This window comes from Sminthopsis crassicaudata, chromosome 6 (assembly GCF_048593235.1).
Source record: "Sminthopsis crassicaudata isolate SCR6 chromosome 6, ASM4859323v1, whole genome shotgun sequence".
Lineage (NCBI taxonomy): Eukaryota > Metazoa > Chordata > Mammalia > Dasyuromorphia > Dasyuridae > Sminthopsis > Sminthopsis crassicaudata.
In genome coordinates, this window is record NC_133622.1 from 100,855,873 (window position 1) to 100,869,814 (window position 13,942).

At 32.3% G+C, this 13,942-nt stretch overlaps 1 protein-coding gene and 1 pseudogene across 13 annotated transcripts in view; one reads left to right on the top strand and one right to left on the bottom strand.

Annotated features, from left to right (window-relative positions):
* Positions 1 to 11,266, bottom strand: part of LOC141547282 (putative nucleoside diphosphate kinase) — a 140,952-nt pseudogene extending 129,686 nt beyond the window's left edge.
* The window catches only part of TENM3 (teneurin transmembrane protein 3), a 3,351,339-nt gene that overhangs the window by 969,239 nt on the left and 2,368,158 nt on the right, over positions 1 to 13,942 (top strand). The gene's annotated exons all lie outside the window — the stretch shown is intronic.

The following is a 13,942-nucleotide window of genomic DNA, read 5'->3' on the forward strand; positions in this document are numbered from 1 at the left end:
TGGGAAAGTCACAACTCTATTTGTCCCAATTTCCTTATTTGTAAAATGAGCTGAAGAAGGGAATGGCAAATAATTCTAATATCTTTGCTAAGAAAACCACAAATGAGGTCATGAAGAGTTAGGCATGACTCAGACAACTGAACAACAATAATTTCAGCATATAGTTAGGGGAGAAGATATACATAGGAGATGAAGCGGCTGCCTAAGGCAGGTAGACTTAGATTTAAGTCCTGCCTCTGATACATATTATGTAATCATGGACAAAAATAATTTCACTTCTCTTTAACCCCAAGGAATTGTCTAAGCTTGTAAGTTATAGGTTGGTTGTTAAAAGAGAATTCATAGGAGCAGTTCTCCATGCATATGAAATTTCAGGTCTAGAACTAAATACAATCACTATACTCATTAAGTTATCTGGTATTTTTAAAATGTTACATGGGATTATTATGTTTGCAAAGCACTTTGCTTATCTTATCTTATTTAAATCTGATAACAAATCTGTGAGATATATACATTGTAGATATTTTTATCCCAGTATCACAACTAGTTAGTATTATGGACCATTTTTAAACTCAGGACTCACCTAAATCTAATTCTTCTAATCCTACATCCCTCTGACTCTTTATATAGTATAGCTAGGTGACTTGGTAGACAAAACCATGGATGGGCATAAGATAAAGAAAGCCTTGATTTGAATCCTACCCAAGATTCTTACCAATTGTATTATTCTATTCAAATCACTAATCTACCCTATCTTGTGATGCTCATGTATAAAACATGGATAATAATACAAGGAATGATAATAGCAGTTACCTAATAGATTTTTTAATAAGATTTTTAAGTCTAGACTTTTAAAAAAAATAAAAATAAACACTTTGGCAACTTTTAAGCACTGTATGTATAAATAACTGCTAGCAATAATGATGATCATGTCACTTCAAGGAACATAAAGAATTTCATATAGTATTTAACATCCTCAAAATATAAAGTAATATATTTTTGACAAAATTCTTTATAAAAAAATAAAATATTTTAAAAAGGCATACAATGTTGCAAGGCAAGCATCTAGGTCTGTTATTAAATAATAAGTGTGGTCATCAAATTCAAATTCCTCACTTTTCATTGAAAGTAGAGTTCTATGCCTTCCCATCAAGATGGTTTATGATTAAAAGCAAGAAAATTGAAATTTAGCTTCTCCAAACAATTGTTCCCCAAGCTTTTTCAATCCATCCCCTTTACTGTGCATTTAGTTTTGCTTGGAATGCCAATCCTGTTTCTTTTGTCTATATAAATTCTACCCATTTTCTAATAAGCAGCTATTAACAGTTTGGTTACCTCTCCTTCCTCTTAAATCCTTTAGAAAACCTTTTTCACACCACTCATTAAACACTTATTACATACTTTACATGAGGTTAGCTCACCAAAGGAAAGATGAGCTAAGATTCTTAGTAAAGGATTCTATTTTATGAGTCTTTGCATCCCATACAAGTCCTTAGTCTCTTTCACTTAAGTCTCTCAATAAATGTCTAATTGACTAATTTGTTACAAAATACTTCCTTATCATCTACTCTTTCCATAACTTCCTGCAATCTTGCTTTTACCTCCAACCACTCAAGTGAAACTGCACTTTAGAGAGATATTAATGACCAGATGGTTAAATCCTATTGCTGCTATCTTCCTCTTTCATCATCACAGCTTTTTTCTCAGTTGGCATTCCCTATATCTTTTCTAGGATCCAGCACCATTAATAACCATGGTCTTAGTTTTTATTCTCTTCTTTGACTTTTGTGACAGTGAACTATCAAGTTTCAATTACATTTTTGATCACTCCATTGCTAGTTCCTTTTGTTTCCTCCCACTTATTATTGACTTCTAACTGTCTGCTTTACTCTCTCATTATCCATTGGAATGCACATTCCCTTTGTGGGATTTAATGAGTATCCATATACAAAAGATTTTCAAGTCTATATCTCCAGTTTTTCATTTTTTGTTTGTTTCAATTCCACATTTTAAGCTAACAGGTAAACAATTTCCAACCAGATACCCTACATATTACAGGATTGGGATGAATAGAAACCTGTGTAGAAGAAGTTTGGAGATAGTGAAAGAAAGAAAGTAGGAAGTGAGAGACGGAGCACTTTTAGGGGGTAGACTGGTAATTTCATTGCTTTAAAGAATTCCTGGTGGGGAATTACTCAGGCAGATGAACACATTATCTGTGGTAGTGTTCCTGGTTCTGAAGAAGAAGAAAGAAGAAAAGACGACAACAATGCTCACTGTTTCCCTTTTTTTTTTTCTTCTGGCATTAGTACCTTTTTAAATAGGATAGTTATAGTTGTAGTTGTAGGTAGTGTTTTCTTCTTATCTTTAGCCTTTTAACTAATAATTTTTACCTTTGGTTTATACATAGATGACTGACTCAAAATTATTCCTATGCCAAGATCTAGTCATTTCCTCTAGGTTGACAAATAATCAATTTAATTTTGTAAATGTGGTTGATATTCCACACATGGGTCTTCAAAATATCTTCTTGAAGAATTTATTAATAATATGCAAGAATGCAACTTTTGAAGAGTCTTTTTCCTTTTTTATTTCCTGAACCTTATTTTCCAATATATTTTTAGAACAGTGTAGTTTTTTACTCAAGTCACTCAATATACCAACATGGGTGACAGCTTGAATTATCCTGTGAAGTGGTAAGTTTAATTAATTTAATTAATAATTAATAAATTTAATTTATACTTTATCCTCAGCAATAGGTATGAGTAAAATAAGCTGAATATATTCATATGGTGGTTTTTGTGCCTATGCTTGTCTTGAAAAGTATATATATATATATATATATATATATATATATATATATATATATATATATATATATATATATATATATATATTTAATATAACATGCAATATATGTGTGATATATGGTATGATATACCATTGTTTATATATGTAAATATATACACATATATTATTATTATTAAAACCAGAAATTAATAAAAATAAATAAGAACGTAGTAAGAACATGTAATATATAATATTAGATTATGCCATATTATATACAGTATACATTCATGTTATTTATATGTATTATACCTTTTAATGTCAAATATGATATTAGATACAATTTTGGTATTAGTGAAACCAAAAGTCTGAAAGAAATAGCAATAAAATGAACAATGATATTATATATATATATGTAAAATATATATGTTTATATAAAAATGTATTGTTATAGGTAATACATATATTTCTATTATTTAAATGTTATCTTGCTCTGAGGGTTGTTGTCTTTGTCATGATTTTCTTCTTCTTCTTCTATATATCATATATTCATATAACTTATTTCTAGTTTTTGATACCAGAAAGAAGTAGCAGTATAATGAAAGAGGCTCAGAGTGGCTCTTACTAGAAAGTGAAATAAAGAAGTGAGTTTCTTTCTGATCCCAAAGGAAAAGAAAAATTTTAAAACCACCTTTAATTTTATCTTCCAATAGTAAATCAAACATATTCATCTTATGAATAAGAACTCATATTAAAAGTACAAATCATTAAATTAACATTCATGTCTTCTAAACATCACTTTATTACCTCAAATTTACTCTCTGTATTTTTCCTTCTCTATGGCTTGCTATAAAAGCAAATTAATACCCTGGATTATGATGATGAGGAGGAAGAGGAGGAGGAGGCGATATAATCCTCTACTCCTCTTAGTTGACCCTATTGAGTGTGGTGCTAGAAGCAGTAAGACATGAGGGCAAGTCTGACCTCTGAAAATCAATGACTCATCAATGAATTTTAGCCCTGGTTTCTTTATTTAAAATGCATAGACATATTAATGCTTATGGCACTCTTCTACAGAACTTTTGTTACACTAAAATATGATAATTTATTTAAAAAACTTTGAATCCTGAAAGCCCTACAGTAATGCCAATTGTTATTATTATTATATATTATTAAGCCAATACCCAATGGCCAAGATTCCACCACATTTATCTCCATTTTTCCTCAAGGAACAAACAATAATGTCCCAGTTGCCATTGTTGAATTTTTTTTTTTCCTAGATTAGTAGAAATTGGAAGAGACATGTATCTTCCGTCATAGCCAATGAAACTCAAGAGCTACCTCCAGACCATTATGAAATATCAAAGGAGGACCAGGATCAAAGAGGAAATCTTTATATGTTAGAATGGCCATCAGTAAAAGCCCTGAGTCAGGAAACAAAATTAAGATATTGTTCTGGGGACACTTTTGATTATAGTAGACAGTGGTTATGCTTGTAACAGGAGATGACAGATAAGATAAATTAAAGTCTGGCTGTACACAGTCTTAAACACCAGGATAATGAATTAAAATTTGAAACAGTAGAGAATATGTGATTCAGTGAAAGACAATGGCTCTTTGTTCCTGGTTCTTCAGATTTTTTTCTCTGTTGGAAACCTACTCATATACCAAAGTTCTTACTCCCAAGAAACCTGTATGTTAAACTCTCTTATCTTTAGCATAGGACTTAGCATCAAAAAGCCCTGAATTCAAATACCAACTGGATGTATGACCCTTGGAAAATTAATTAACCTCTCTTAGCCTAATAGCACTTATCTTATAGAGCTGTTTATAGAGCAAGTGACATATGTGAATTTTTGGGTGGGGGGAGGAGACAATCTGGGTTAAGTAACTTGCCCAATATCACATGGTAACTATCTAGTGTCTGAGGCTGCATTTGAATTCACATCTTCTGACTCCAGGGTTGTTGTTTTATCCATTGTGCCACCTATTTACCCTGCTGTGAATCACTTTGAAAAAATAAAGGATGTATATAATCTAGCTATTGTTATATCTATATTTATTTTTTTCCACATATATGCTGCATTATTAAAATAGTTAAATCAGGTCCTAATTAATGTAAATAATGAATTCCATGAAGGGGCTGTATATATTCAAATTCATATTATTCAAAGTTACACTTATGTAAAATATGGTGATTGGTTCCAGTCTAATAGACATATATGGTTCAAATTCAAATAATGTAACCACTTTAGGGGATTCATTATTTGCATTGATCAGAACCTAACTATATTCAAATATAATATTCACAATAAGAGTTAAAACTGAAGTACTTGGTCTGCAGATTTCCCTTTGTATCAAAGCTTCGTATATTTACTTGTAGGAATCATTTTAACAGCAGATCAGTAGCATGTCAATATGCCAGAATTTATCCAGACATTATTCAATCATTGAATATATCTCTCCATTTCACACTGTTGTTGTTCTTCCTCCCCATTAAGAAGCACTTTGATTTTCTCTTAAGTAGATAGGGCCTTTACTCCATATACACATAACTCCTTTTTTTTTTTTTTTTTTTCTGGTATCTTTGGTATAATGACTCATAAAAGGGATGGCTAAATCAAAAAGATATTGTTAGTTTAGCAATTTATTGTATGTTGCCTGAACATTCTCTAGTCTTTCCACAAGTCAATTGTTTTCCTATAGAGTTAGTAATCTAAAATTCTACATTTTTCCATTATTTTTATTATATTCATATAAAGGTGATATCTTCCGGTTTTATTTTTAATTTATCTTTCTCTATTAGAGAATTTGAACACCCTTTTGTGTGATCATTAATAATTTTGTTTTTCCTCCAAAAATTGTCTGATTATGTCCTTTGACTATTGATCGCTCTAATGAGCAAGGAAGATCCTCTTAAATAGGTTTTAGTTTTTGATCAATCTTGGAAGCAACTATGACTTTCCCTCCCTTTCATGTTCTATAATTCTTATAATAGGGCAAATTCGTGGATGACTGGAAAATAAAACATAACAAAAATGAAGTTGACAGAGGTGGGCTTTGGGGGGAGATGTATGTTAATCATTTAACTAAAATAATCTCGAACACTAAACAGGAAAAATCTAGACAAGAAAATCTTAAACTGAGTTAAAAGCAACTGAAAATTAATATAATAGAATTTTCCTTGTCTTAGAAGAGAAGACTCTTAGCATGTAACATTTAGTATAAATCCTGCTAATCAGGAACAGAGGGGAGGTGGCTTGGGATGATGAGAGTAAGATGTTTTGGTTACTAGGATAAAATAACTTTATTATGATTATTAAGACACCTAAAGAGCAGATGGTAACTATTCTTTATCAAATAATCCTCTTTAATTCCATGCTTTATACTGCCTCCTTCCCTAGTGAAGGAAAATCAGAAAGTAAGTAGTTTGGAAGCATTTCATGGAAGAGCAGCACAAACAATTAAGGTATAATATGGCTAAATGATGATTTTAAAACAGCAAACAGTCTTAATTGAAATTTGACCACTTTGAGCACTGGCTGGAAATAGTAGAAGAATTACTTAGATTAATGGGAAAGAGCATAATGAGATAATAGAATTAAATTAAGTAAATTAGGATGACCCTTGGAATTTCTGGATCATGAGACCTGTTAGGGGAAGTTGCAAAATTCTCTTCTCAATTTCATCTGACTAAAAAGAAATACTCTCAAACATCCTAAAGATGGAAAGATTCATTGTTTTTTTAGGGTTTTTTTTTTTCCTATCCTTGGTTTCTATCATTCAAGTAAAAGAAGATTTTTAATTCTGGTTTGATAATGCTTTTGTTTTCCTAAATTCATATAACTTATTGGAATAAGATTTAGAAATTCTATGAAAAAGAAGATTTTTCTCATTTCTAAGTGTGACTTAATATAATCCATTTCCAAAGTAAATATACTAAGCCAACACAAAGCAATAAAAAGACAAAACAAAGCAAAACACATACCCACATACACATAATTAAGAAACCTGGACTCTAATTATTCTTATTAATTGTGGGGAATTGATGTATCACATACCTCATAAAACCTCAGGGTTAAGCATTGGCCACATTCATGGATACAGAATACATGTAGAGAGAATCTTCATCATTATTATTTCAGTAGCCTTCTAATTAGTTTCTCCTAATTAATCTCTCTGTATTTTCTCCCTATTCCAAAGTTATCATTCTAAAGTGCAGATTTAATCATGTCACTCTCCCACACAGTGAACTTCAGGAGCTTCCTTTATTATTCATGGAATAAAATACAAATTCTCAGACCTAAATTCTTAGCCTTTCATTCTTCTATGCAACTTTCCAAGTTCAAAACTTGAAGAAAAAGAGCTAACCTGCATAAGAAAGGAAGCTTTCTTATTACATGAGTTCCCATAGAAATGAATTCAGAGGTCTAGTCCTTCTTCCTCTATGTACATGTTACCACTTGTAACTTTTTGAGGGGAGAGACTATTTCTCTTTTATCTTTTTTATGTCAGTGCTTAATAAGGTGTCTGGCACATAGTTGCTGTATTTAAATACTCTATTAATTGATTATTATCAAGTATTTGGAGAACTTGAAGAGAAAAAATGAATTCTGATGCAACGGACTATCTAATAAAATGGTTTATTGATAGTGTGTAACAATTTAATTTGGATATGAATCAGATCTTTGATTTTACCAATAAAGAGAGTTGTTAGGGAGCAACTTCTTTTATCAATGAAGATAAATATATTTGTTCCTCCTGGCTTAGAAAATTCCCTGAGGGCAAAAGAAAGATTAGGTGATCAAGATTAGATGATCAATCCATAATCACACATCCAATATAAGTCAGAGGAAGGACTTAAACCCATTTTCCTTAATTTGAGACTGGTTATCTATCATTGCTAACATATCCTCTAAGGCCATATTTGATCCTATTATCCAGAATAAAATCAAACTCATCATAATAACATAATCTAAAATTTCTGGCCCAATGAATGAATTCATGGAAAATCATTTTTGGAGCAGATACTTTGATCTATACTCGAGTCCATCAGTTCATTATCAGGATGTGGGTAGCATTTTCCTTCATGAGTCCTTTGTGCTTGTCTTGGATCATTATCTTGCTGAGAAAAACTGAGTCATTTATAACTGAGCATCACACAATGTTGCTGACACTGTGTATAGTGTTTTCCTGGTTCTATTCATCACTTTACATCAGTTTGTACAAGCTTTCCAGGTTTTTCTGAAATCATTTTTTATTGCATGCTAGCAATAGGATTCCATTACACTCCTTTATCACAGTCTGTTTAGTCATTCCTAGATAGATGAACATCCCTTGATTATGTAATATTTTGCTATCATAAAAAGGGCTGCTATTAATATTTTTTTACACATGTAAATTTTTACATTTTTTAATGATCTCTTTAGAACACAGATCTAATAGTGGTATTGCTGGATGAAAGGGTATGCTTAATTTGGTTGCCCTTTGATTATGGTTCCAAATTGCTTTCCAGAATGGTTGGATCAGTTCATAACTTGACCAACAATGCATTACTGTCCCAATTTTGCCACATCCTCTCCAACATTTATCATTTTCCTTTTTTTGTAATATTAGTCAACCTGATAGGTATAAGGCTGTACCTTACAGTTATTTTTATTTGCATTTCTGTAATCCAGATGTAAGAAGTATTCCAGTTTATGGGCTGTATAAGACCCAGAAAATCATTTGCTAAGGCAACCACAGACAATGAAGAATTAAAACCTTGCACTCCTTGAGTTCTATAAATTGATCATTTTGTTTGGCCTGCAGATGATATAAATATCTAAATAGCCCTTTGCAGAAAAAAAGTTCCCCACTTCTGCAATCAAAAGTGACTAAGAGTACTTCTTCGTATGTCCATAGAAAGCTTTGATTTCTTTATCTCAAAACCACCTATTTATATCATTTGATCATTTATCAATTGGGGAATGTCTTATATTCTCACAAATTTGATACTTGTCTGTATATTTGAAAAATGAGGCCTTTATTAGAGATACTGACTACATAGATTGTTTCATAGACTTACTTTTCTTCTAATCTTGGTTGCATTGATTCTGTACAAAACCTTTTTAATTTATATAATCAAAATTATCTGTTTTATATTTTATAATGTTCTCTAGCTTTTATTTGGTCTTGAATCTGTAATTCACTTAACTTCTCCTTTAAGAATGTGGATACTATACCACTTGTTGTATATGTGCTTAGTATTAATATTACTTCATTTTCTATCATACCTTTAAGGAAAATGTCATTTCCTTCCTTATCTATGTTAATTAGGCCTATGTTTGCTATTGCTTTGTCAGAAATCAGGATTGCTACTCCTATTTTTCTTTTTTCTTTTTTTTTTTAATTTAAACTGTAGCAAAACAGATCAAGTCTTTTAACTTCACTTTCTGTATGTTTCTCTGCTTCATGTGTGTTTCCTGTAAACTACACTGTAGGATTCTGGTTTTTTATTTACTCTGCTATTGATTTCTTTTTAATAGGAGATTTCATCCCTTTCACATTTACAGTTATGATTACTGTGTATTTCCCTCTCTCCTATTTTTCCTCCTGTTTATCCTCTCTCTCCTTTCCCCCTTTCTCTTCTTGACAGTATTTTGCTTCTGCCTCCCACTCCTCAGGTCTGCCCTTTCTTCTGTCACAAGTCACTTCCTGTGTACCACCCCCTTCCCTTAATCAGCTTATATTTTCCTTTCCAGTAAGATAGATTCTCATATTCAGCCTATTATGTATACTTTGAGTCAATACTGATGACTGTAAGGTTCTAGTAATGACCATTAATTCCTCTCCTATCTTTTCCTGCATTATAATAGGTTTTTTATGCTATTTCCTGTGAATTAATTTATCCCATTCTACTTCTCTCTTCCTTCTATATCCAGTGCGCTACTCTTTCTCATCCCTTAATTATTTTCATGTCATTCCTTCTATGCCCTCTAATTATATTACTTCTAGCTGTATTTTTAGAAGTATAATTTTTAAGAATTACAAGTATCTTTCCCCATGTAGGGATATAAATCATTCAGCCCCATTGAATCCCTTATGTTTTTGGTTTTTTTGTTTTTTCCCCTCTTTACTTTTTTAGGCTTCTCTTGGGTCTTGATGTTAGAGATCAAATGTTTTTATTTAATTCTGGCCTTTATCTTAGGAAAGTTTGAAATCCTTCTATTTCATTAGATGATCATGTCCCCTTAGGATCGTTATGCTTAATTTCGCGAGGTAGGTGATTCTTGGTTGTAATCCTAAATCCTTTGCCTTCTAGAATATCATGTGCTATAATTTCTGCTTATTTTTAATATTGCAGCTGCTAAGTCCTGAGTAATTCTGATTGTGGCTTCCTAATATTTGAATTGTTTCCGCCTGCCTTCAGTTGTGTGTGTGTGTGTGTGTGTGTGTGTGTGTGTGTGTGTGTGTTTTCCTTCTCCTAGTCATTCTATAATTTGCCTATAAAATTTCTTAGACTTTTATTTTGGGATCTCTTTCCTGAGGTGATTAGTGGCTTCTCTCAGTATTTTGCAATCTGGTTAGAGAATATCAAGACATGTTTTCTTTTCTTTTCTCCTTTTTTTTTTTTTTTTTTTTTAGGACATGTTTTATTGATAATATCTTGAAAGATGGTGTCCAGGTCTTCCTTTTGATTATAGTTTCAGGTAGTCCACTAATTCTATCATTGTCTCTCCTGGATCTATTTTCCAGGTCAGTTGTTTTCTCAATGAGTATATTACACTTTTTTTCTTTTGGTAATATTTAATTGATTCTTGATGTCTCATAGTCATTAGCTCCCACTTATCCACTTTTTACTTTTAAGGAGTTGAGTTTCCCCAGTTAGTACAAATGTATTTCCTTTTCCATTTGGCCAATTGTACTTTTTTAAGGAGTTATCTTCTTTTTTTATTTTTTCATAAATTCTTTTGCATTACTTTCATTTCTTTCCACAATTTTCTTCTATGATTTTTTAAAACTCCTCTTTAATTTCTTCCATGAGTTCCTTCTGGACTTGAAAGAATTTCCCATTTTTCTTTGAGGTTTTGCCCATAGTTGTTTTGACATTGTTACATTCTTTTAAGTTTGTTTCTTAGTCCTTCCCTACCCCCATAACAGTTTTCTATGGTCAGATTCTTTATTGTTGCTTTTATTATCTCTTTTTTTTTTTTTTTTTTTTTTTTGCCTTGTTTCCTTTACTTTAAATTTGACCTCTGTTCTCAGAATGGAAACAGCACTGTCTCACAGGCTTACCAGTGACTATTAATCCTGTCTGTTTACCTGGTGTTGCACTGATTGATTGCTCTTGAGGCCCACAGTGTATTCTTGTTTCTGGTACTTCACTGTAAGGATGGAATGGGATGTGTCTGGTACTGCTAAAGGCTACATGGGTCTGGCAGCTCACCTGGTGCTGAGCTGAGGTCCTACTGCTGATGTCTGGCATGTGCTGAGGCATTCTGGAGAATTTGTGCTTGTGTAATCTGAGAGCTGGAATCTGCTAGTTCTGAGGAATGGGGGAAGAGGTCCTGGTGTGGATGTTTACCTTCTTCACCATACTGAGGTCCAGGATTTCCCACTCCTTTGCTGAGGAAGACTTGCTGCTAGCTTGCTTAGATGCTTCCTGTCTTGGTCTTCCCCTTTTTACCAGAATAACACAAACTTTTCTTGATTATCTTCTAGGTTTGGGAGGGCTAAAAGATTGATGTACCCCTTCATTTTGCTGATCCCGCTATTCCAGGATGTATCTGGCTGTTAAGAAGGGAACATAGGAGAGTTATGTGATTTACTGCTAACTCCCTCCATTGCCTTGGCTCCTAGAAGTCTTGTTCCATAGCTATTTTTTTAAAGCCTAGTCTATAATATACAAAATAAAAAGTTCCACACAAAACTGGGAAGACTTCTATGAAATATATGAGCAGAACTAGGAGGATTTATAAAAAGATAACATTAGAGAGACAACTTTGAAAGGCATTAGAACTCTGATCAATGCAATGAAAAGCCATATACAAAAGACGAAAACTGAAACTAATCATTCACTTCCTTTTCATTCACATTCCATTCACAGAGCCAGGAAGGTGCTGAATTTAAAAAGCAAAATGAGACACACATTCTTCATCATGGCCAATTCATTTTGCTAGATGATGCCATTTATAAGAGTTTTTCCCTTTGCATTTTGTTGTTATTTGCTTAAAAGGGGGGCAGTGTTCAGGGGTGGTGAGAAAAACAGTTAAAATATAAAATGTAATAGAGTTTGTCCTAACTATCCATGAAGGAAATAGCAAGTGGATGAAGATTGTATATTGCCCAGATAATAACTTTCAGTTAGATGAACATAATAATGTTCATCCATCTTGAATGGGAAGTACAAATTGTTGGGACTGGAATTAAACAAAAGGAAGAACCCTTGTTTTACAAAACAAGCAAACCATAAACTTCTCCCAGAAACAATGGCCTGTCTTTTTTATATAGATATTCTACTTTAGGTTGTCAGCTAATAAGCATTTCTTAAGTGAGCAAGCATCATATAGAATGGGTTAATATGTTTTTTTGTTATAATCTAAATCAAAGGAGAAGGTTGATTCAGAAAATGTCCAACTTTTTTTTTTTTTTTTTTTTTTTTTTTTGCATATGAGGAAACTTTGGTATAGAGCAGTTGATTAAATTACTTAACATTACATGTTTCATATATGTCTAAGGCAGACTTAAAACTCTTTGACTCTAAGAATATAATCTTATTTACCATGCTACCTAATTTCCATAGAACATTTGGGAATTTTAATATTTACTATTAAGTATTACGGCTCCCAAATCTTCCTTTTTTCCTTACTTACTTTCACTATCAATTAACCCTTTAATAGAAAGCATTTGAAAAAGTACTTAGTAATTTTAAGTAGTTTGTGCTTCCTATTCACTGATTCATTCACCTCCTTGGGATGCATTTCTGACTGATTTGTTTACCTTGTTAGACTGGTTCTTAGCTCTTCAAAAAGATAAAGACTTTCAAACTAATCCATAGGGTAATTTATACTTAAAATTTCTAAACTGAATTCCCAGAGCAGAGTGGCAGCAGTGGTTCATTTAAAGCTCTTCCTAGAGAAGAAGGTCTAAAGCATTTCTCTCAGGTTGGTTTTGTGAATTATAACCACTGGAACAGACAGTAAGGATTCTGAATTTATTGCATCTTGGCAAAGGGATCACACCTCAAGCAGCTTTCCCTGAAAGAGAGTCTAACAGAACTGTGGGTGAGGCAAAGACTGACCTTTCACTGCTGAGCTGTCATCAACTTATGACTTAGGAGGCTCACATAAAGAAGACCTTTATAGAGGAAGGGTGAAAGTGAACTTTGTGGCCTGGCCTTTAACTGTAAAAAACTAGCTAAATAAACACAAAAGGAAGAAAAAAAAAAGGGGGGGGGGAGATACAGAGTTTCCACTGCTAAGAAAGCATGAAATTTACACACCAGGGGGAAAATAGTATCCTGTTTGTAGTTTTCTGAAAGATCCCAGTCTGACTACTGCAGATCCATGATTATACTATAACCATCATATCTAAAATCATAGCCCAGTTTCAAAATGACAGATACCAAATCATGCAGCAAGCAATCAGGGAAAACAAGAAATAATTACACACAGAGAATAAAGGTTTCTTTTACTTGTAGACAAATATAGTTTACCCTAGCCCTCAGGACAGATAACAAAACAAATCTTAGTAATGCATGACACCTTGGACCACAAAGTCATTTATTTTTAAAGACTAGATGTGGGACTTCATTGGTATAGGAAAGAGTAGGAATTGCTAGAAATAGGAATTAAACTTGATTTCCTGACTGTGGCTAACTCTATAAACTACCTTAAAGTAAACGATCCATTAGAATGTTTTTTTTGGTTTGGTTGTTTGTTTGTTTTTTTTAAATATATATTTTTGATTTTTTATTAGTTTCACAGTTCAAATACATGTAATCTGTACATAAAGTTACACATAACTTTATAAAATCTGTGTTTTATAAAGTTAAAAAAACCCACAATTGAAATTTAGGACTTTCCTTATTTGAAACAATATATCAATTCATAAATTTCATGAGCTTGGAATTTTTCTCTCCAGAGTTGCCATAGATTGCTCAATTATCAAATCT